We start from the raw sequence: 26,154 nt of genomic DNA on the forward strand, positions 1-26,154 counted from the left end.
CTTTTTCTTGCATTTATCGGGCATTTTTGGAGGCAGGCATGACTTTTTTTGGATTTAGTGTCTGGGGGGTCTAAAAAGTGTACCTGTGAAGTTTCAGCTCTGTAGCATGTCCAGAACCAGAAAAAAGATAATTTTTCAGTAGAGCAGGGATGGTGGGACCCCTCTTTTACACTTATATGATCTTTTTTTGGGGTTCTGGACATGCTACAGAGCTGAAACTTCACAGGTACACCTTTTAGACCCCCCAGACACAAAATCACACAAAAAAAAGTTCTTAAAAATTGTCATTTTTGATAAAAAAGCCAATTATTGAAAAATTAAAAAAAAAAAAAAAAAGAGATTTTTTGATTTTTACTTTGGATTTAGTATCTGGGGGGTCTAAAAAGTGTACATGTGAAGTTTCAGCTCTGTAGCATGTCCAGAACCATAAAAAAAAAGATCGTTTGTATTAAAAAACTTTAAGCACAGGAATATGGCTTCTCTGCTGTAACACCTTGCCGGTTTAATAGCAGGCATTTTTTTGGGTTCTTTGCAGTCAGGAAAAACATCTGAACTTGTGTATAGTAGTACTGTGCACAAGTTCTGATGTTTTGCCTGATTCCAAAATTCCCCAAAAAATGCCAGCAAAAACACACCTGGGCATTTTTTTTTTTGACGCTAGCGTTTTTTTTGGCATTTTTTGGGGTTCTTTTGAGGCAGGCAAAACATCTGAACTTGTGTATAGTGGTACTGTGCACAAGTTCTGATGTTTTGCCTGCCTCCAAAACCCCCCAAAAAATGCCAGCAAAAACACACCTGGGCATTTTTTTTTTTTGACGCTAGCGGTTTTTTTGGCATTTTTTGGGGTTCTTTTGAGGCAGGCAAAACATCTGAACTTGTGTATAGTGGTACTGTGCACAAGTTCTGATGTTTTGCCTGCCTCCAAAACCCCCCAAAAAATGCCAGCAAAAACACACCTGGGCATTTTTTTTTTTTGACGCTAGCGTTTTTTTGGCATTTTTTGGGGTTCTTTTGAGGCAGGCAAAACATCTGAACATGTGTATAGGGTGTATATATAGGCATATATGTCTGAATATATACCCCTAGACATATATAGGTGTGATAGTAGCAGAAATATATTACTGTAAATGATTTTATTAGCGCAAGCATTTATTTCTGCTACTATCACACCTATATATGTCTAGGGGTATATATTCAGACATATATGTCTATATATCCCCCCTATACACATGTTCAGATGTTTTGCCTGCCTCAAAAGAACCCCAAAAAATGCAAAAAAAACGCTAGCGTCAAAAAAAAAATGTGTTTTTGCTGGCATTTTTTGGAGGGTTTTGGAGGCATGCAAAACATCAGAACTTGTGCACAGTACTACTATACACAAGTTCAGGTGTTTTTCCTGACTGCAAAGAACCCAAAAAAATGCCTGCTATTAAACCGGTAAGGTGTTACAGCAGAGAAGCCATATTCCTGTGCTTAAAGTTTTCTAATAAAAACGATCTTTTTTTTTCTGGTTCTGGACATGCTACAGACCTGAAACTTCACATGTACACTTTTTAGACCCCCCAGATACTAAATCCAAAGTAAAAATCAAAAAATCTCTTTTTTTTTTTTTTTTTTTTAATTTTTCAATAATTGGCTTTTTTATCAAAAATGACAATTTTTAAGAACTTTTTTTTGTGTGATTTTGTGTCTGGGGGGTCTAAAAGGTGTACCTGTGAAGTTTCAGCTCTGTAGCATGTCCAGAACCAGAAAAAAAGATCATATAGGTGTTAAAGTTAAAGGAGGCTCCCGAACCACATCCCTGTTCTACTGAAAAATTATCTTTTTTTTTTTCATGGTTCTGGACATGCTACAGAGCTGAAACTTCACATGCACACCTTTTAGACCCCCCAGATACTAAATCCAAAGTAAAAATCAAAAAAATCTCTTTTTTTTTTTTTTTAATTTTTCAATAATTGGCTTTTTTATCAAAAATGACAATTTTTAAGAACTTTTTTTTGTGTGATTAATAGTTAATGGGGCATGACCCAGAACCCTAGGCACTTTTTAGGGGCATTTATTGGGTTTTAGGGCTTAAAAATTGTGTTTTTTGATTACAGAAGTTCGCGTCCCATTGATTTCAATGGGGTTCTGAAATCCGGGCCGAAATTTCGTGAAGTTCGGGTGTTCTGGTCGAACCGAACTTTTCAAAAGTTCGATCATCCCTAGTTGGGAACAGGAGGCAAACTGAAGCGCCCTGCAATCCTCGGCGGTAGAAGGAGATGCGCCAAACAAATTTAAAAAGGTGTATCTCACATGTACCGATACAGACTATCCCGCAATTTAATTTTTTACACTCAAACAGGGTGTATATTGAATAGCAGAATAGGACAAATTTTACAAAACGGTGTATCTCACACGTACAAACACAAACTAGGCCCCGATTACAATTTTTTGTACCCTAAAGGCAGGATAAGGAAGAGGAGTAGGAGGAGTTGGGAACAGGAGGCAAACTGAAGCACCCTGCAATTCTCGGCGGTAGAAGGAGATGCGCCAAACAAATTTAAAAAGGTGTATCTCACATGTACCGATACAGACTATCCCGCAATTTATTTTTTTACACTCAAACAGGGTGTATATTGAATAGCGGAATAGGACAAATTTTACAAAACAGTGTATCTCACACGTACAAACACAAACTAGGCCCCGATTACAATTTTTTGTACCCTAAAGGCAGGATGAGGAGTAGGAGGAGTACGGAACAGGCAGCACCCTCAAATCTTCAGAAGTATGAGATGAACCCCAAAAATTGGAAAGGTGTATCTCACACGTACCAACACAGACTATCCCGCAATTTAATTGTTTATACCCAAAGGTGTAGATTGAATAGCAGAATAGAAAATATGATTTAAAATTGGTGTGATTTATCAATAGCACATGTGAACAGCAGTGTCTTATATCATTCAGCTCTGCTGCAGGCTATGGAGGGAAAAAAAAATTCCCCTTTTAAGTTTGTAATTTTTAACTAGATGAGTACAGACTATGCCACAATTTAATTTTTTTAACCCAAGGCTGTATATTGAATAGAGGAATAGAAAAAAGTGTATAATTTTTGTAACCACTCAATAATAGCACATGTGAACACAGCAGTGTATTATCACAGTCAGCACAGCAGCACTGAAGGAAAAAACGCTGCACACAGTGACCCGATAGAAAAATACTTTTCTCCCTCCTCCTCAGTGGGCAAAAAAGATTGTTTTCACTGCACCCCACACACAGCAAAATCGATGTGGACCACTGACACCTGCCTATCTCCAGCCTCTCCCTAAAAGGATTGATAAGATCGGTCACTGCAAACCCCCCCCCCCCCCACACACAGCAATATCAATTGTAGAACACTGACCCTAAAAATCAGCAGCCTCGCCCTAAAATGCCCTACAACTCGCCCTGCCTAACACACTCCGACCTGTCCCTCAATTCTATCCGGACACAAATGATTTTTGCCTGTCTGTCCCTAATCAGCAGCCAGCACGTATGATGTGTGCTCTGTCCCTGAACTACACAGCAGAATGACGCAGCGGCGCTGGCTCGAACTTATAAAGACTTGGTCACATGCTTCAGATGGCCAATCACAGCTACTAATACATTTGTAGGCATGGCTGGGATGGCTTAAGGCACACCAGTTAAACGCTTGTTGATTGGCTGTTGAAAGCCCGCCATGAAAAGCGCGCCAATGCATACAAAACCCGGAAATAAAATGACCGAACACGGATTTTTACCCGAATATACAGTAAAGTTTTCGGGTCCGTGTTCGGGTAACAAAAATCCAATTATTCGGTACGAACACGAATAATACAGTCCGTGTTCACTCAACCCTAATAGCAGAATGTGAAAAATATTGTTGTTTTTTTTTTCAAAATTGTCGCTCTTCTTTTGTTTATAGCGCAAAAAAAAAAAATCTCACAGGTGATCAAATACCCCCAAAAGAAAGCTCTATTTGTGGGAAAAAAGGACATCAATTTTAGTGCCTATCATTGCCATCTATCAATGCTGCCCACCAGTGCCCATTATTGCCCACCAGTGCCGCATATCAGTGCCCATCAGTGCTGCCTATCAGTGCCCACCAATGCTGCATATCAGTGCTACCTGTCAGTGCCACATACAGTCAGGTCCATAAATATTGGGACATTGACACAATTCTAATCGTTTTGGCTCTATACACCAACACAATAGATTTGAAGTGAAACAAACAAGATGTGCTTTAACTGCAAACTTTAAGCTTTAATTTGAGGGTATTTACATCCAAATTAGGTGAATGGTGTAGGAATAAAAAAGTACCTCCCACTTTTTAAGGGACCAAAAGTAATGGGACAGATTAACAATCATAAATCAAACTTTCACTTTTTCATACTTGGTTGCAAATCCTTTGCAGTCAATTACAGCCTGAAGTCTGGAACACATAGACATCACCAGACACTGGGTTTCATCCCTGGTGATGCTCTGCCATGCCTCTACTGCAAATGTCTTCAGTTCCTGTTTGTTCTTGGGGCATTTTCCCTTCAGTTTTGTCTTCAGCAAATGAAATGCATGCTCAATCGGATTCAGGTCAGGTGATTGACTTGGCCATTGCATAACATTCCCCTTCTTTCCCTTAAAAAACTTTTTGGTTGCTTTCGCAGTATGCTTCGGGTCATTGTCCATCTGCACTGTGAAGTGCCGTCCAATGAGTTCTGAAGCATTTGGCTGAATATGAGCAGATAATATTGCCCGAAACACTTCAGAATTCATCCTGCTGCTTTTGTCAGCAGTCACATCATCAATAAATACAAGAGAACCAGTTCCATTGGCAGCCATACATGCCCACGCCATGACACTACCACCACCATGTTTCACAGATAAGGTAGTATGCTTTGGATCATGAGCAGTTCCTTTCCTTCTCCATACTCTTCTCTTCCCATCACTCTGTATCACGTACCTGGTGCTAGAGGCCAATGGAGAGAGAGGGCTTCCCTTGCGGCTAAGTTCCAGACCCCCCTGAGGATGAGAACAGGAGAGGTCAGGCCCAAAGTAGCACGGGTCGCCTGCTGGACTGTGTGCAGGAGGATCCAGACTACAGCTGGAGTGCTGGAGTGGAATCAGCAGACAGGTGGCGCCTGTGAGGTGTTTGCAGGACTTGGATAATGCTGAGACTGGAACGTGGTCGGGTGGATAGCCAAGATCAGGAGCCAGGTGGATATCAGAGCAAGCGTGGTCAGGTGGATAGCCGAGATCAGGAGCCAGGTGGATATCAGAGCAAACGTGGTCAGGTGGATAGTCGAGGTCAAACACAGGAAGCAATCAGGAGACAGGTCGAGAACAAGCCGGGTTGGTAACAGGAGACAGGAACTGGAATATCACAGGGATAACACACTGGAGGAGCTGAAGATCAACCAGCAACTAAAATCACTGGCAGGCTTCCTTAAATAGGCCCAGGTAAATTGCTGGTAGTGCTGCTGGGTCCTAAAGTCCTTCTCCTGCCAAAGTGCTGATAGCGCTGCTGGGTCCTAGAGCCCTTCTCCTGGTGTTTGCGCCCTGACACTCTGGTACAAGTTGATCTTGGTCTCATCTGTCCATAGGATGTTGTTCCGGAACTGTGAAGGCTTTTTTAGATGTTGTTTGGCAAACTCTAATCTGGCCTTCCTGTTTTTGAGGCTCACCAATGGTTTACATCTTGTGGTGAACCCTCTGTATTCACTCTGGTGAAGTCTTCTCTTGATTGTTGACATTGACACACATACACCTACCTCCGGAAAGTGTGCTTGATCTGGCCAACTGTTGTGAAGGATGTTTTCTTCACCAGGGAAATAATTATTTGGTCATCCACCACAGTTTTTTTCAGTGGTCTTCCGGGTCTTTTGGTGTTGCTGAGCTCACCGGTGCATTCTTTCTTTTAAGGATGTTCCAAAAAGTTGATTTGGCCACACCTAATGTTTTTGCTATCTCTGATGTTTTTGTTTTTTTTCCAGCCTAATGATGGCTTGCTTCACTGATAGTAAAAGCTCTTTGGATCTCATATTGAGAGTTGACAGCAACAGATCCCAAATGCAAATAGCACATTTGAAATGAACTCTGGACCTTTTATCTGCTCCTTGTAAATGGGATAATGAGGGAATAACACACACCTCGCCATGGAACAGCTGAGCAGCCAATTGTCCCATTACTTTTGGTCCCTTAAAAAGTGGGAGGCACATATACAAACTGTTGTAATTCCTACACCTTTCACCTGATTTAGATGTAAATACTCTCAAATTAAAGCTGAAAGTCTGCAGTTAAAGGACATCTTGTTTCATTTCAAATCCATTGTGGTGGTGTATAGAGCCAAAAAGATTAGATATGTGTTGATGTCCCAATATTTATGGACCTGACTGTATCTGTGGCCATCAGTGCTGCATATTAGTGCTGCCTATCAGTGCCACATATTAGTGTCACCCCATCAGTGCCTCCTCATCAGTGCCTGTCAGTGCAGCCTCATCAGTGCTCATCAGTGCAGGACAACGTATCTATTTACAAAATTTTATAACAAAAAAAAAAACTTTTTTTTTTCAAACTTTTCGGTCTTTTTTATTTGTTTACCAAAAAATAAAAAACCCTGCAGTGATCAAATGCCACCAAAAGAAAACTCTATTTGTGGGGAAAAAAATGGTTTAGGTACAGTGTTGCATGACCGGGCAGTTGTCATTCAAAATGCAACAGCGCTAAAAGCTATAAATTGTCCTGGGCGGGAAGGGGGAAAAGTGCCCGGTATTGAAGTGGTTAAATAAAATATTTGCTGCTTTGTTGGTCAGCCATTATTTATTGTGTAGATATTTTTCTATTGCTGTTATAAATGATTTATATATATATTTGAAATAAAGTAAAAAAAAAAATTCATTTTGGAGAAATTTTTGTCGTTTGACTTGAACACAAAATGAACTTCATCCGCTGCTTTCCACACTGTTATCAGCCAACGAAAATATTCATCACAGTTGAATCCAGGTCAATGTGTTGTAAAGTCCCTTCCTGATTACTTCACTTAACAGCATGATCACTATAATAGAGGTTTTATTGTTTTGAATACTGTTGCTGTATACAGTACTTAGTTATATCAAAAGGTATTTCTTCAAAGTTATACATGTACTGCTTGGTTACTATCAGATCTACTTAAGAGTACAAAATTGATGAAATCATTTAAAAAAAAAAAAAAAAAAGACAAAAAAAAGTATATTGGACTTCTTCTGTCAGTCCAAGGAGGGCTTTTTTTTTTTTTACATATTTGGCAACTCCACTTCCCCTCTTCCCTGCTCTGTCGTTCCTGTATAGTGTATACCCAGAGATGTATAGTAACTAAGTAGAACTACTTCACTACTGTACTTTAGTACTGAAAGGCGGTATCTGTACTTTCCTGGAGTAGAATTTTTTTCTCCTACTTCCACTTTTACTTCACTACATTTTTTGAATGATTTCAATACTTCTACTCCAATATTTTATTATTGTGCTGCATAGTTACTCGTTACAATTATAAAAATGACCACTGACAGAACAGTAGATTGCAGGTTTCATGAAGTTCAAAACATGTGTATTATCAGCGCATACGAAAATAAAAGCTACTGTATGTATAAATAAAAGCTGCATTTGAAATAATAAAAAACAATATGATGTTCAAACTTTTGACTTCTTTGTTTAATAACTACATAACACAGTACTTGTACTTTTACTTTCAGTACTTGAGTAGCAATTTTTTTTCAAAACTACTGGTACTTTTACTTTCAGTACTTGAGTAGCAAGATTTGTTTAAAAAACTACTTGCAATACTTAAGTACAAAAAATGTTGAATACTTTAGTACTTCTACTCAAGTCGCTTTTTGATCGAGCACTTCCACTTCTACTCAAGTCACTTTTTGATCGAGCACTTTTACTTTTACTCAAGTATGGGTTTCAAGTACTTTATACAATTCTGTGTATACCCTGGTATAGTTATTTCCCAATCATTTGAACCATGTCTCTGTAATTGCAACCGGGTCCAAGTTGTCCCTAGACATAAGAGCTGTCAGCTCACAAAGCTTGTTGCCTCAACTATGACCCCAATAGGAATGTATATGTATATAAACAATGTGGGCAAAGTGGGACTTTAGGTGAGACACCAGCAGGTATGCCCAGCGTCTCCATCCCTGTATTAGAAAAAACTGAAAAGGATTAAGAGAGGTGCATGGAAGCCAGCCAGCCCCCAGTCTGATGTACTCACCCTCCAGTCTGTCACCAACCAAGTAGACCTGTCTCATAATATAAATAAAGAACAGGGGTTTAGTTGACACGCATTTGCAAACGCATGTGTAAGCTGCAGGGCCTCTACATGGCACCCTGTTTTACCTGCAGTCCTAATTTTTTTAATTTGAGTGTCTTCACACTGGGAGCACATGGCTGCTGATGGATGGATAGGAGGCAGGTGGGAGGGAGCAGCCCAAACCTCCCCCAACCCACCCCCATCCATGACTGGTCTAGTATCTCAAAACTCTAATATCAATGTTCTTGCGATGGTACAAACTTAAAACGACCAGCTGAGAAGCATACACCTCCAACCCCTTGGCGGATGCAGTGTAAAACACAGATTGGGACTTTATATGAGGCAATTGGCCTGTATAGCACAGTGGGAGGATGGATTTATTTTTTTTTTTGCTCTTGTGTGTCTATTGTATGAAAAAGAATGGCTCTCACAAAAAGGAAGAAGACTTACAAATGAACAGGCTCTCTCTCCCCATGTGTGTGCTATCTGCACATTCACATAATAGTGGGAACATTCTGTGATTTACCCTTAGCTGTAGGGAGTGCTGTGCTACTACATTTGAATGCTGCCCTGAAGGTTAATATTCCCTATTTAAATGTATGCTGCTTGCCTGCTTCATTGTAGTCCTGCTGAGGAAGTTGTTGACCCTTTCCATGCGATGCTAGGCCTACTGGTCTTAGCCTAAAGTGGTAGCAAACCACAAAACATCTTCTCCCTGAATGTTAATGGCATAATGTGCTAGTATGCATTGCATATATTATTATTATTATTATTATTATTATTATTAATATCACATTATTTTTATCATCACCTTATTTTTGCATATTTAAATGAATTCTATGTTAATTATCTCACAGCAGAGCAGAGTCGCTGCTTATATCACCAATTAGTTGTCGTTTTAATAATGATGTTTTTCCAAGCACAGTTTCAAATTTTGGATTATATATATATATATATGTGTGTGTGTGTGTGTTGTGTGCCTCTTTCTCTTGTGTGCTCCTCAGGCTAAAACTGCAGTGTAGAATTTCTTCCTGTCATTGATTCATACTATAACTAGGTATCTGAGATTGTGGGAACTGCTGGCAAAGTTTGTTGATTGGGTTGCTGGGTGCTGAGTCTTCCATAATTGCTGTTGTGTTAGCCTGTTAGGCCCTGACTGTTCACATGTAGCAATTTGGGATTGTGGGCAGAATATCCCTGTGATTCCGCCCACCGCCACACCCAGATTCCAAACCAAATTGCACGGCAATGCTGTGTTCTATTCATTTTTAGTGACACCAACATGTGGTTTGCTGTGATTGTGGAGCGATTTATCACACAAGGATCCAAAACCACACCATGTTTTAATGCCACTAAAAATTAATGGAATGCAAAAAAGCATGCTGCTTCCTTCAACAAAATGGGGCCCTTTACATCTGCCCAGTAAAGTTGACTATTACAGTGCACCATCCTGTGGATGGCACTGGCAGGGCATTCCCTTTTTTTTTTCTCTAAAGGTTAAAAAAAAATCAGTAATTACACTGCCTAACACAAAATGGTGCTCTGTCACCACAATAACCAACCCTACTGAGCCAGGTGCAAAGGGCACCATCTTGAGTAAGGTAGGCAGAAGCACACTCACTTTGTATCTGCTCAGTTTGCACATTTTAATTGGGTAATAGCCATTCTTACTAAGCAGGTGCTAAGGGCACCATCTTATCGAATCTCATCTTATATAATCTTATCAGGCCAGGCTAAATGTATTAGCACTCCTATCAAGTTGGAACCAATGACAACCTTGGAAGTTTTTAGTATGAGCTCGCTAAGAAGAAAAAAGAAACTGGGCAAGTCATTGCAGCTTTGGTATATATATATATTTTTTTTTTTTAATGTCCTCATGCATTGATTTTCTGTTGCTGGGCCACGTCATAAAAACTGGAAGAAGAAAAAATGTAAAATTTTATTTTCAAGAGGATGTGGGAAAATAGAATTAAAGATATGCTTACTTACTATGGGCATTACATAGTTTTTCCTTTTTCCAAACTTTATGTATTTTGGTGCAAGTTATGTTATTTAAAAATTACTTTTTGTATGCCTATTCCTCTTTAATAAATATTGAATTTAAAAAAAAAAAAAAAAAAAAAGACTTTTACTTGGTACCTGATGCTGAATCCCCCCCAGAACAAAAAATTATCTATGGCACTGCACAGATACGACAGTTCAAACTGCAACAGCGACTGGTGTTGTTGAGAAGCCCCTCTGTGTCAATGACTACAACCTTAAAATTGGAGGGGTGGACTTCAACGACCAGATGATGGGGTTGTACTTAGTTGCCGTAAGGCCAGACGCTGGTACAAAAAAGTGTCTGTATATGTATTCCAACTGGCTCTGTTTAAAGCTTATGTACTATACAAAGCGCCAGGAAGAAGTGGATCTTTCTCAAAATTCCAGGAAGAGATCATCACAGCCCTTTTGTATCCAGAAGGTGCTGTAGCCCAATTTCCCAATTCAGATGCAGTGAGCCAGCTGCATGAGAGGCATTTTCCAGATGTCCTCCCTGGTACCCCTACCCAAAGAGCACCCCAAAAAAGATGTTGTGTCTGTAGTAAACACGGATATAAGCATGACACCCACTATTTTCGTCCCTCCTGTCCTGGCCAACCTGATCTCTGCATCCAGGACTGTTTCTGTCGCTACCACACACTAGTGGATTATTAGTATAGGGTACTTCATGGCACAGTCTAGGGCACACATTCACACAGGGTCTCAAAATATGTTATATGGCTTTAGCATTTTGAGAGACCCTTGCCTGAAATGTTTAAAGTTTTTCAAAGTTACCAAAAAATTTAAAAAACAAAAAACATAACGAATTATAAAAAAAGAGAAAAAAAATAGTTGTCCTTTAATTAGTTTTTTTCCTGTTCTTACAGTTTTATTGTACTTTATACTATACTGCTATAATGTAATGTTTTATTGTTACTGTGCTTTATTGTTAATAGTTGTTTGCTTTGCAGGTACGCCATTTTACTGTTTTACTGTACTGTATACTATACTGCTATATTGCAATGTTTTATTGATGACTACAGCACTGTAGGAGGTGATTTCACCACCGCAGTTAAAAAAAAGAGCATATATGCCGAGGCATAGCGGCTGGGGTGGACAGAGGGCAGATCGCACCTATGCTACGGCATATATATTTTTTTCACTTTTCTTGGCAGAGATTTCTTCATCCACATCGATCGATGTGAATAGAGGAATCTGTTAGGCTGCATAAAAAAAAAAAAAAAAACATTACAATATATGCCCAACAAGGACCAGCAATGTACTGGTATGTTGCTGGACTTTGAATAGTTATTCCAGGATGATGCCTGTAGATTTAAGCATCATCTTGGCATCGTTTTTTTTCAGCCAGCAGCTGGCTTTCATGTAAAAGCAATCCTAGTGGCTAATTAGCCGCTAGACTGCCTTTACAAGCAGTGGTAGGGGATGTCTCACCCCCTCCCGTCACCTTCCTTGGTTTTCTCGGGCTGATCGGAGATCAGAATAGCTCCAATCATCTCTATGGCCTAGGAAATAGGAAGCTACGAGCATTTCATCACTTTGGTTTTGCCGGTTTTAAACAGTACCATTTTTAAATTGAAAAAAACAACTTATCACACTGATCTCGGCGTGGTCACAAGATTTAAGGGCAGAGGAGAATGTAAACAAAGAGGTTTCCCAGTTGTGGGACTTTATAGGCACTTCAAACACGTAACAGATAAATTGATAAAAACTTATATTTATTATGAATCATCAGTAAAAGACAAGAAACATGAAATATACATAATATGTACAACTGAAAATACACCAACTGAAATGATGATGATATAGTCTGGTATCCTCTGCTCAGTGTGTTTCAGAGACTGTATGGCTTCTTCATCAGGGGTATAAGAGGTAACGTTTTAGTCATTTATTGGTGTATCAAAGAACATTCCATGTTTGGTTTTAAGGTTTTAAAACAGAGTCTCAGAACTTTCTGTCTTTCCGTCCAACCTTAGAGGTAATGTATGTTAGATAGTTACATAGTTAGTGAGGTTGAAAAAAGACATCAGTCTATCCAGTTCAGCCCATAGTGTGTGTGTGTGTGTGTGTGTGCTGTTAACTGTACATTGCTTACCCCTGTATGTTGTCTTTTTTAAGGTGCCTATCTAATAGTTTTTTTGAAACTATCGATGCTCCCTGCTGATACTACTGCTTGTGGAAGAGAATTCCACATCCTTACTGCTCTGCTAGAGGAATCTGCACCTAGCAAACTTCTCCAATGCAAGGAGATTGACACCATATCCTCTGGACTACTGTGGTGTATGTTGTACTTATTGAAGTATCCAGAGATACAAGATAAAATTCACAAGGAAATAGAGGAGCGGGTACGATTGATGAGAGAGCCAGTGTGAGACCTTTTTGCAGTTCCAGATTTGATTTCCCGCTGATCATGATCCCTGTAATGAGGATCATGGTGTCTTGGTAAGAGGCCAATTTAAATCCTTTGGTGGTGGCTATCTTCGCACTTGGAGTTTGGAGTATTTGCATGTTTACATTTGGGACTACACAGCATAGTCTTGGTGGAATTCCTTCACGATCATTATTATCAATATCGTGTTGGGTGTGAATACTTTAAGGACTGGTGGACTGTATGGTTCACCTTTATTGATTTTTCATAGCCCTACACCATTTACCATTACTAACCCTTTGAGATCTGGTTTCTCTGATTCAGGATCAGGTGTTGGCAGATGTATTGATTGTTTCTATTTAACTAAGTGTATCATTCTCATCACGCGCAGCAAATCTCTTATATCATCTGCTTATAAGGTTACCACATCCTGCATGGAAGATATTGCCCTGCTTAGCTTAGTATTGTTCGCAAATACAGAGATTGTGCTGGATATCCCATCCTATAGGTTGTTTATGAATAAATTAAACAGGATTGGTCCCTGCACAGATCCTTGGGGGGCCCCACTTTCCACGCCCACCCAATCCGAGTACTCCCCATTTATCCCCACCCTCAGAGTAAACGTTTGTGGGGAACAGTGTCAAATGCCTTTGCAAAGTCCAGATACACCACACCCACAGGCCTTCCTTTATCTAGATGGCAACTCACTTCATCATAGAAGGTTAATAGATTGGTCTGGCAAGAACGATTTTTCATGAATCCATGCTGATTACTACTAATAATACCATTTTCATTACTAAAGTCTTGTATATAGTCCCTTAACATCCCTTCCAAAATCTTGCAGACTAGTGATGTTAGGCTGACCGGCCTATAGTTCCCCAGGATATATCTCGGCTCTTTTTTGAATATTGGTACCACGTTGGCTTTTTTCTAATCAGCTGGCACCATACCCGTCTGTAGGCTATCCATAAAGATCAAGAATAATGGCCTTTATGAACCCTCGGGTGCAAGCCATCCAGACCCGATGATTTAATTACTTTAAGTTTCTCAAGTTTAGCTCTAAGTCTATCTTCTGTTAACCATGGGGGTGCTTCCTGAGGTGTATTATTTAATTTACTATTGCAAGCTTGGTTAGTGTAGCCCCCCCAATTCTTTTAAGAAGACTGAAGAGAAGAATTTATTTAGCACTTTCTCCTTCTCTCTGTCCTCTGTGGCCAGATTCCCTTTGTCGTCTTTTATGGGGCCAATGTGTTCTGGTCTCGCTTTCTTACTATATATTTACTTAAAGCGGAGTTCCGGCCACAAAAAAATTAAATGAACATACCCCCGGGACAGTCAGGGCTAGTACATTCCACAATGGCTAGCCTCTGATCTGTCCCGGTTCGCACTTACCTGCAAGAAGAAATACTCACTTTATAATTTCTTCTTCAGCGTTGCCATCTCTGTTGTGGGCAGCTGAAGCCAGCGCAATCCTCTTCTGCGACCTCTTCCGTGTCTTTTTCTCCCAGAATGCGCCTGCACCGGCCCCTCTCGTCACTTCCGGTGCGGCGCCGCATTCCTCCACAGCTTCTGGGCATGCCCAGAAGCTGTTTAGCAGGGAATGCGGCGTCGCACCGGAAGTGACGAGCGGGGCCGGTGCCGTCGCATTGATTCCTGGGAGCAATGACGTTCAGCTCCCAGGAATCATTGCAAACCGGAAGTGACGACACGGGCCGATGCCGCCGATGGAGGAAGTGGAAGAAAGGTGAATATTTCTTCTACAATAACAAGGTAAGTAAAAAAAAAAATCCTAACTATCCATTTCCTTTTCAGGTGAAGTAAAGCAAGCGGATGGCCACAAAATCGACATACTCCGCTTTAAAGAATTTCTTGTTTTTTGATTTTTTTTACTGTCCTCCGCTATGTGTCTTTTGTGTTTTATTTTATCTATCTTGATTTAGCCTTTACATTTCTTATTGCACTCTTTGTAGTGTTGGAATGCTGCCAATGACCCCTCAGCCTTATATTTTTTGAAGGCCTTTTCTTTAGTTTGAATGTGCATTTTTATGTTGAAGTTTAGCCACCCAGGGTTTATTTTTGCTCTTTTAAACGTATTCCTCTTTGGAATGCACTGACTAATCCCTTTATTTAGTATATTCATGAAGCACTCCCATTTTTCCTCCGTGTTCTTACATTTTATTTTGTCTAGCAAATAGCGCAGTTTAAGGAAGTTGGCTCTTTTGAAATTTAGTGTCCTTAGATTACCCTTGTGTTTCCTATTTTTATGGTTTATACTGAAACGAATTGACCTATGGTCACTGTTCCCTAAGTTGCCCTGTATTTCTATATCTGTGATCAGGTCTGTTTTGTTGGAAATCAGTAGGTCTAGTACCGCATTGTTTCTTGTCGGTGCGTTCACCATCTGATCCATGAAATTGTCTTGCAAAGCATTTAGGAACTGCTGAGCCTTGGATGAATGTGCGGTTCCTTCTGCCCAGTATATATCTGGATAATTAAAGTCCCCGATTATAATGACATTTCCTATTCTTGCTGCCATTCCAAGCTGTGATAGTAGGTCTGCCTCCCCCTCCTCCCTCTGGTTTGGGGGCCTATAGCATACGCCCAATATTACTTTCCCCCATTGTGCCTTCCCTTTGAAGTTCTACCCATAGGGATTCTATCTCCTCCTTAGCTCCGTTTGCAATGTCGTCCCTTCTATTTACCTATAAAATGTTCTTAATATACAGACATACCTCTCACCCTTTTTAACCTTCTCTATTTCTGAGATATAGAGAATACACCTGAATGGTCATCAGCCAATCATGAGAGCTGTTAAACCAAGTCTCTGAAATCCCCACAAAATCTAAATTCTCCTCATACATTACCAGCTCCAGCTCTCCCATTTTGTTGGCCAAGTTTCTAGCATTGTATACAAGCCTCGTAATTTGTAGTGTGTAATGTGTATCTGGAGTGTGTACTCAGAGGCGTACCTAGGGTCTCCAGCGCCCTTGGCGAGAAGCTGTATCGGCGCCCCCCCCCCCATCATTAAAGAGTTAGATATTCTGTTGTTTGTCTTTTTACATCAATTTCTATTAATTTTTAATCGTCTGCGTATCCATTAAAGATAATGTTTAGGTTATACAGTCCTTTATCAATTGTTTTGACTCAGAAGCATAGTAGTCAGATGAGATTTAGGCTAAACATGTGGTATCACATTCGGAATAAATATAAAACCCTAATAGGTTTTATATTTTTTTCTGATATACCGTAACTAATTTTACATTTTTAAAGGTGCTATGCCATAATAAAAGATAAGAATCTGTATTCAAATTATATGAAAACAATATTATTTTTTTTATAAATTCTTTATAGGTATGCCAAGAACAGTTACAACAAAAAAGCCATAATACAGGATCAAAACCAACAATAAACATAGAATGCAACAATTAACCCTGATGTGAGATGGCCTGAGGTGGCCAAAGGTGCCCCAAACTATGTTATATAATACCAGTATCAACAAGGTAGAGACACCAGAGATCAGACCTCAGGTAGCAAGAACATGGGATCCAAAGGGTGCTAAATATAATAAAGTGAGAAGGAAAGGTTTGCCAGCTACAAACGGTGCCGCGATCTCCCCCGGCATCAAACTGCAGGCCGGTGTCAGGAGACCACGGAGACCCGAGTGACTGCTAACATAGGAAAATAAATGACCTGGATCCAGGAATTAATACGGCATAACCCTTACATTTTGCCAATTAAATTCAATAACCAGAAAGAGGGAATTAAGAGAGACAAGAGTAGACGTAGGGGGGGGGGGGGGGGAGGACTGAAGAGGGAAGACTAGGAGGATAGAAAAGGGGGGGGGGTAGGGAAGCGGAATGGTCTGAAGGGACATGTCCACAGCTACTGATAGTAGAGATAGTCAGCGCTGCATGCCATTGCCAGATTGCCGTCCCTCGGTTCACCACACCTGCTCATGGGGCTCAGGTTAAAGCAGTAGGCAGACTGAGGGGTGGAAGATTATTGCACAAAGCAATTATAAGCCCATGGATCCCCATCAGGCTATTAAAGCTGAGTCAGGCAGGAAGGTCAAAGCCTTACAATTCACAGCTCATCTCTGACATTCAAACAAAAGTTTCTTATACATTTATTTTAAACTTATAGAAGAAAATTATCAGCTAATTGACTGGTAACATCACTTAAAGTAATTCAAGATAAGAATATGAAAAAAAGAAGGAAGAAAAGAGGAAAAAAAATAACAAAAAATAAACCACCTTGCAGATTTAATGCTGCTTCAACCAGACTGGTTATCATACACATTTCACTTTATGTCAAAGAGCATTGAACCTGTATTCCTATTAAAAAAAAAAAACAATACATAAATGTCCTGAAAAATTATTATTATTATTGTAAAGTGCCTTGGAAAAATGAATAAATACGTAAATACATTGCAGCTGATGCAGCGGCAACTTATCAAAAAAATAAGATAAAGAGAAAACAAAAAAAACAAAAACAGGTAACTCCTCTCCCACATTAGTGATCAACAAGTGAACAGGATCGCTGTCACTATAAATTTGCAAGTCAGGTACAAAAAAATAATAAAAGGAGAAAATAAAACTGTTACCAAAAAAACCTTTAGGATTTAGTCAAACCCGACTACACTTTATTACTCCAGTTTAGAGGCTTCTCCCTAAAAACAAAACAAAAATTCAAAAATATAACTTGTTTTTCCTCTAACTTAATATTGTTTTAGGGTCTTCTATTAACCACTTGCCGACTGCTGCACGACTATTTACTGCGGCAGTCAGCCTCTCCTGGGCAAAGCGACGTAGTACTACGTCGCTCGCTCACGAGCCTGTAGGGGGCGAGCGAACGCCACTGGCAGCGCACTCCCACCCCCACTTGTTCCCTGCCTCCCCAGCACGTGTGACCGGTGGTTCCAATGTCCGCCGGCCACTCGCAATCTCCCACAGGAGAGGGAGAAAGACAGACGGCTGATGTAAACACTGCTGTCTGTCATTCTTCCTGAAGTAATGACAGAGGCTATGCGATCCTGCTATGTAGGATCGTATGTCTCTGTGATTACTTCACTAGCCACGCCCCCTAACAGTTAGAATCATGCCCCTAGGGACACACTTAACCCCGCTGCTCCTCCCCTGGCCCTACCCCTGCTGTGAATGAATACAGCGGGAGCTAGCCTCCGGCAGCACGCGTGCTCCGCCCCACAAGGGGAGGAGTCCAGTGACGTAGGTCTACGTCGCTGGACGGGAACGAGCCACTTTGCCGCAGTACAGTCAACGTGACTGGTCGGCAAGTGGTTAATACCAGAGCTCCACACGTCAGATCAGAACATGCAACCAGGCTGACAAACAGAAGCCCCAGCTAGATAATGGCGATGCAAACCTAAAACATTTACATGTGAAAACAGACAAATCAGGAAATAAAAAAAAACAATTTTGTATAAAGTTGTCTATGGAGGCTTTGATCTCCTTTTGTTCTGAGAGCCATTAAACCCAATTATCGAATCTGAGGGATAAAACCGCAATAACATTTAGAAATAAACATTCAATTTTTGTTGTTCCTCCTAAAATAAACCGATGGTTATGTACATGTAATATGAAACACATGAGCATACAATACATTACATTCCATAAAGAAAGACTTTGAACATTTCTTTCTTAGTTGTTTTGGAACAGTGCATTTTTTTAAAAAACAAAAATTGTTGAGCTCAAACTAATTATTACCATGTCGATTTGGTTTATGGTATACCATTAATTTCCAGAAAAAAAAAAAAATTATTCACAACGGTGAAAAATGAGCAGCTCATAATAAACATTTACAGTAATTGGTACCATTTATTTAGAAATCATAATACCTCACCACAACGAAACTTTTTAGAACCATCTCTCTGGAAAACAAACACATTATAGTGAATACACATCTGCTTATTACAGAGATCTCACCTTTCATTTTTAAGATTTACCGGGCCTAGTTAATTTGCATGAAAATACAGTTCTCTTTACTCTCACAGATCTGGCTATTCCATATTCCATGTATTTCACACACCAAACATAATCTCACAATTAGCTAGGTTAAAAACAAACTCTAGACACCACGAATACCGCCATATTTTCTATATGCTGAACCCTGCAATCTGTCACTGTCTGTCACTTAGGAGATCCGCCCGCTTTGTTTACACAAGCGGGCGGATCACCAAACTCGATTCCCCGACGATCACCGCCGCTCCTCCCCTGGCCCGTCTCCTGCTGTGACTGAATACAGTGGAGGAGTCCAGCGACGTAGGTCTACGTCGCTGGACAGTAACTAACCACTTTGCCGCAGTAGAGCTCGAGTGAGCGGTCGGAAAGTGGTTAAGATTACCTCTATAGGGTTACGGTGTGAAGGTAACACCAACACCCAAAGCAACATTTTTCCGCACCTGTTATTTCTATCCAAAATCTTTGCAAGAGACATATCCAAAAAATCTCTAATCTTGTTCCGAGTGCACTAAATTGTGGCCTCATTATACAAACTGGCTCCCCAAGATGTTGTTTATAAAATAAAGGGAGCTTAAATGGAAAATGTCATTATTTGGCTTAACCACTTCTGGACCAGAAGGATTTGCCCCCTTAATGACCAGGCCATATTTTGCGATTCAGCACTGCGTTACTTTAACGGACAATTGCACGGTCATGTGACGCTGTACCTAAATACAATTGATGTCCTTTTTTTCCCACCAATAGAGCTTTCTTTTGGTGATATTTGATCAACTGTGCGATTTTTATTTTTTGCGCTATGTACAAAAAAAGAGCAACAATTCTGAAAAAAAAAAAACAATATTTTTCACATTCTGCTATATAACTTTCCTCAAAAAAATGTAAAAATCAAAATTTTTTAACATTTTAGGCCAATTTGTTTTCTGCTACATATGTTTGGTAAAAAAAATCACAATAAGCGATTTTTGATTGGTTTGTGCAGAAGTTATCGCATCTACTAACTACGGGAAAGATTTATGTCATTTTTTTTTACTAGTAATGGCGGCTATCTGCGTTTTTTTTGCGTGACTGCGACATTGCGGCGGACAAATCAGACCCCCTGACTGACATTTTTGACACTTTTGGGGGGACCAATGACATTACTACAGTAATCAGTGCTAAAAATATGCACTGTTACTGTAATAATGACACTGGCAGGGAAGGGGTTAAGTAAGTGATCAAGGGGTTAAATGTGTACCTAGGGGCATGTTTCTAACTCTGGGGGGCGTGGCTTGTGAAATTATCACAGAGACCAGTGAACCCATATAGCGGGATCACATGATCTGTGATCATTCCATAGAGAAGAACAGACAGCTGTGTTTACAACAGCTGACCGTTCTTCTCTATCAGCGGGGAACGGTCATGGGTGTCAGGCAGCTCGCCCCCTAGCTGCAGGTGCGAGACCGACGTATACCTACGGCGGTTCGCTCGCTGCCTCACATCACAGGCAGACTAAGGGGACCCCCCAGACACAATATATATAAATCACTGCTCATTTAACAATTCACTGCTCATTTAACAATTATGTTTTTTACAAACATTTTTTTTCATTAATACATGTCCCCCTGGGCAGTACCCAGACCCGCATAACCATTGTATGCCCAATTACTTATAAGTAAGCATCAAAATGGGCACTTTTGTTTTTTCCACTTCGGGTCCCATAGACTTCAGTGGGGTTTGTTATTTGGTTCTGAACTTTTGCAATGTTCCAAAGTTCTGGTGCGAACCAAACAGGGGGTTGTTCGGCCCATCTCCATTTAACATTATCATTGAAAGTGAAAGTGAATGAAAACCCCCATTTTTGGATTGGCAATGGGGGCATTAGTTCTGGTGACCTAGGGGTCCCCAAGAAATTCCCTTAATTTGCATTGATTTTCTCTCACTTCCTGTTTGACTATGGGACAGGAAGTGAGGGTAAATCTCAACAATGGGACACAGATGGTGAAAAAAGTCATACAGGGGTTATATCCCTCCCTTGCTCTATCCAAAATGAAAAAAAAAAAGTTTTGTGTGTTGCCAAAACTAACTCTAGGGAAAAAAATAAAAGATTAATATTCAAAAATGAAAAATACTGGGCAATATGGAAAAGATAGTTGGATAACTACTTCCTTTACTCTCAGCCCCACAACACTAGAAAAAAAGGCATCTACATATACCTTCAATCATCTTCCAGAGCACAAAAGAGTCAAAATTTGCATATTATATACCCTTTCCATTTCCGTTTCTCCTGGGGTGCTCTAGAAGATAAGGTAAACGTACAATTAACTTTGCTTTCATCTTCTGGTTTCAGCTCCTAAAGTGCACCTGTGTTCAGAATATATAAATAAATGTCTTTACATATTCTTAAAACAGCCCCAGAATCATGAGTAATACTCACCTTACTACCAAAGTCTACAGGCTTCTTCAATCTGTGTGACCAGTCTCACCAGTCTCATTGACTATGCTGGGGCACCGGGAGCCATTGGCTCCCAGTGCTGTCAATCAAAGCCAGTAACGAGGGGGGGGGAGTCCTGCTGTCTGTGTCAATGAATGCAGCAGTGTGGTTCGGGAAGCCACTTCCCATGGGGCACTTGACAAAGAGGAGGGGCCAGTGGCATCGGGAAGTGGCATAGCAAGGGTTGTCGCCCAGGGTAAGGCAACTAACTTGAGCCCCCTAACCTATGGACTTTTAGCACTCCCTTCCACTAGTCCAGTATTAAAATGTGGCATTGGAAACGTTCCTCCACTCACAGCCTGAGCCTCTGATTGGCTGCCCACAGCCTTTTCTTTTATTATTGGTTGAATCTGAGATATCTCTTTGACTACAGTAGTTAGAGATATCTTCTCAGATTCAACCAATAATAAATGGCTTCAGGCTGCGGGCAGCCAATCAGAGACTACTGATGTAAATAACAAGGACCCTGTATTTACAGCAGAGTGGGCAGCCAGTTGAAACCCAGACGTAAGGTAGAGGGCATCATAGCAGAGACACCAGAGGATGGGAGGAGGAGAGGAGTGTCCTTTCTTTCCTCACATTTTTTTACCCCCCTCACCTGAGGCCATGGGGGGTACGGTAGGGTCTAGCTGTGAATGGAGAGGTATACAATTTACAATATCATGGAACAAATTAAAGTGGTATTGAACCCAAAACCAATCTGTTTCTAACAGCGTACAACAGCTGTTGTCTGACAACAATAGAAGATTGTAGGAGGTAAAGGGATAAACAAAATGTGATGTCATTGTGAAAACAAAGTGACATTTAAAGATGAATTCCTCCACAATATCTACAGCCACCTAAAATGAGGGTTTGTTTTAAAGTGCTTTTAAAGGAGATCTATGGCCACAAAATACATAATTTTATAACATTATTATTAGGGATAAGCCGAACACCCCCCCCCCCCCCCGGACGGAAAATCCCAATAAAGTCTACGAGAGCAGAACAAGAAAAACCAAAAGTGCCCATTTTGAAGACTTTTACATAAGTAATTGGCCATAAAAGGTGTATAGAGTTCTGGGTACTGCCCTGGGGGACATGTATCAATAAAAAAAAAATAATGTTTTTTTCAGGAGCAGTGATTTTAACCACTTTAGCCCCGGAAGCTTTGGCTGCTCAAAGACCAGGCCCTATTTTGCGATTCGGCACTGCGTGAGTTTAACGGACAATTGCGCGGTCGTGCGACGCCATACCCAAACAAAATTGACGTCCTTTTTTTTCCCACAAACAGAGCTTTCTTTTGGTGGTATTTGATCATCTGTTTGATTTTTATTTTTTGCGCTATAAACAAAAAAATAGCGTCAATTTTGAAAAAATAACAATATTTTTCAAATTTTTTATATGAAATTCTCAAAAAAAAAATGTAAAAATCAAACTTTTTAAACATTTTAGGCCAATTTGTTTTCCGCTACATATTTTGGGTAAAAAAATCGCAATAAGCGTATTTTGATTGGTTTGCGCAAAAGTTATTGCGTTTACTACCTACGGGAAAGATTTATGTAATTTTTATTGTTTTTTTTTTAAACTAGTAATGGCGGCGATCTGCGATTTGTTTTGCGTGACTGCAACATTGCGTCGGACAGATAAATCCCCTGACTGACATTTTTGACACTTTTGGGGGTACCAGTGACATTACTACAGTAATCAGTGCTATAAATGTGCACTGTTAAATGACACTGGCAGGGAAAGGGTTACATTTATTAGTGATCATCAAGGAGTTAAGTGTGTCCCTAAGGGTGTGATTCTAACTGTGAGGGGGCGTGGCTAGTAAAGTAACCACAGAGAAATGCAATCCTATATAGCAGGATCGCATAGCCTCTGTGCTTACTTCAGGGAGAATTACACATGGCTGTGTTTACATCAGCCGTCTGTCTTTCTCCCTCTCATTCGGGAGATTTCGAGTGGCCGGCGGCCATAGGAGCCGCTGGTCACACGCGCTGGCTCCCCAGCGAACGAGGGGGGGCGGGAGCGTGCCGCTGACAGCGCATGCTTGCCCCCTACAGGCTTGTGGGCGCTTTGCCTGTAAGTGGCAGAGTGCCGCAGTAAATCCTCGTGAGCCGAGGGTCCCCTTAATGTGCCTGAAAAATTGGTGCATCTTTCCTGATCTGGCAGGCTACATGCCCCGATAAGGGTCTGGTATGGATTTTGGGGGGGACTCCATGCCATTTTTTTTAAAGTTCCACTTTAAATCCATACCATTCCTACACCATTTTTCTCTTAATTTTTTTCCGCCACTTTTTTTTTTATTCAGCTGTCAGTGGGGAAATCCATTGACAGCTGATGACTCATCGGTTCTTAAGGACGCTGCGGTCGGCTTTCCGGTGCTCCTTAACAACCAGCTTATGCTGCACCCAATTTGTTGATGTCCATGATGTTACATCCGGGTTACTCGGCTGCTAAAGGCGGCAGTTTCAAAAAGTGAATTTATTCAAAAATTCCATTTTCGGCGTTTTGAATACATGGAAGTGTAGTGGAGGGGTCTAGGGTCTTTTAGGCCCCCCATCCCTCCATAAAGAGTACCTGTCACTGCATATTGCTGTCACAAGGGATGTTTACATTGCTTGTGACAGCAATAAAAGTGATCAGATTTTTTTAAAAAAAAAAACCTGTGTTAAAATTTAAAAAAAAAGAAAAAAAATTGGAAAAAAAAAAATAAAAATTTTAGCCGCCCCCGTCGACGTGAGCTCACGCACTAGAGAAAATGTATACGGGAAGTCGGGCCGCAAATTAAATCGCTGTTCAAACCACACATATGAGGTATCACCGCGATCGCCAGAGCACGAGCAATGATTTAAAAAAAAGAGCTACACTCTAACTCTAAACTGGTAACCGTTAAAATTTTTTAAAGCGTCGCCTATGGAGATTTTTATTGACTGTAGTTTGTCTCCATTCCGCGGGTGTGCACAATTTTAAACCGTAACATGTTGGGTATCTATTTACTCGGTGTGACATCATCTTTCACAATATACAAAAAAATGGGCTAACTTTACTGTATAGTTTTTTTAAATGCAGTGAAATATGATTTTTAGTAATTTTTCCAAAAAAATGGCGTTTGAAAGAGCGCTGCACAAATACCGCGTGACAAAAAATATTGCAATGACCGCCATTTTATTCTCCATCTTATTCTTTGCTAAAAAAATTATATATAATGTTTGGGGATTCTAAGTAGTTTTCTAGCAAAAAATACTGGTTTTAACTTGTAAACAAAAAGTGTCAAAAATGGGCTTGGGGCTAAAGTGGTTAATATAGACTTCAGTATAACTTCCTTTGAATATATATTAGGGCAATATGTTACATGATTTCTGTAATAAACGTCATGGTAAGGCTGATAAATGTAATTTTCTGAAGGATTGTGGAACCAACTGTCCTATAAATAGAATATCTAAAATTAGTAACCCCATGTTAACAAACACTTTGCCTATATAATATGATTCTATACAATAAACTACTGTATACTCGTTCACATGCAATCAACAGAATTTAGAGTTTATTATTGGAGCAATTAACATTTGCTGTGCATAAATCATTGGTAGGTAGATGATTAGGGAATTCAGTAGAAATACCATGGAACTATCAACTTTGTTCAATGAATAACCATAGCTAAGGTGGAGTACACTGATGTAAAGAAGATTTAAATTAGCATATTTATGATTCGGCAGATGTGAGTATGATGTACCACAGCAGATGACTTCTCTTAAGATATGACAGACAGATATGAGAATGAACATTTGTGAAACTGAAGAACTTTTTGTGAATGTTTGCATGAAATTCTTCTAAAAGAGGAACTACAATTAATGTAGGTGATTTTAACGGGAACATTATTAAACCACCTCAAGACGGAAATGTTTCACCCCATTCCTGCCCAAGTAATTTTTCAGATTTCAATGCTGTCACATTTTAAATGACAATTACTTAGTCACAGGGTTTTCTTTCAGCAGGAACGTCGGGGAACGCAGTTCCGACACCTACAGCACTGAATGTATGTAATGCAATGGATACTGGGGTATGCTGGAAGGAATCTACTTTTGTGTGGGGGTCTATTGTTGCTGGGAAGGTCTATTGTTTCTTTGGGGGTCAATTGTTGAGGGAGGGGTCTATTGATTCTGGCTCCTGGAAAAACTGCTGCTGTTGGGGGTCTATTGTCGCTGAGGTGATATTTTGTAATGGGCGGGGGGGGGGGCTCTATTGTTGCTGGCTACAGAGGATCTATTTTACTGCTTTTCTTGTTATCATAAACAAATACCATACAAATTAATAAATTATTTAGCAACACAAAATAATACTTGTGTATGAAAAAGTGCCCTGATAAATATAAGTGTGCTGCTACCAAAGTTATATAAATAAATTGTGTGTAAAAAAGTCTGGTGCGCTACAATTGAGTGCAAATCAGTGGGCAAAATCCAAGCATGCACATACAAACGGTGATATAAACAGATGAAAGAAAATATAAATATTCTCTTATATCTTGTGCAAATCAATATAACCTGATTTCCATGATAAACTCCACCAGAAAAAACTTGACAAATGTGCAAAATAAGTCCAGAAACAGAATAAGCAGCCCCCCCCCCCTTCTTTTCAAGTTTGGGTGGATTCCAGCACAGCACTCTCTCTGGTTATCATAGAGGTCCCCCTTTGGATTCATATTCTGTTTATTTGCCCTATACCATTTTGCATTTGGTAAGCTGTAAATTCACCAGGTGGTGAGATCTTCACATCACGTCCGTCCATTTTACAGCAGCACCTGTTTTTTATACTCACCAGTTGATTATTCTCTGAAGTTTATGAACACTGGACTTATTTTGCACATTTGTCAAGTTTTTTTCTGGTGGAGTTTATCATGGAAATCACGTTATATTGATTTGCACAAGATATAAGAGACTATTTATATTTTCTTTCATCTGTTTATATCACCGTTTGTATGTGCATGCTTGGATTTTGCCCATTGATTTGCACTCAATTGTAGCGCACCAGACTTTTTTAT

The sequence above is a fragment of the Pelophylax lessonae genome (assembly GCF_965119305.1).
Source record: "Pelophylax lessonae genome assembly, chromosome: 4".
Classification (NCBI taxonomy): domain Eukaryota; kingdom Metazoa; phylum Chordata; class Amphibia; order Anura; family Ranidae; genus Pelophylax; species Pelophylax lessonae.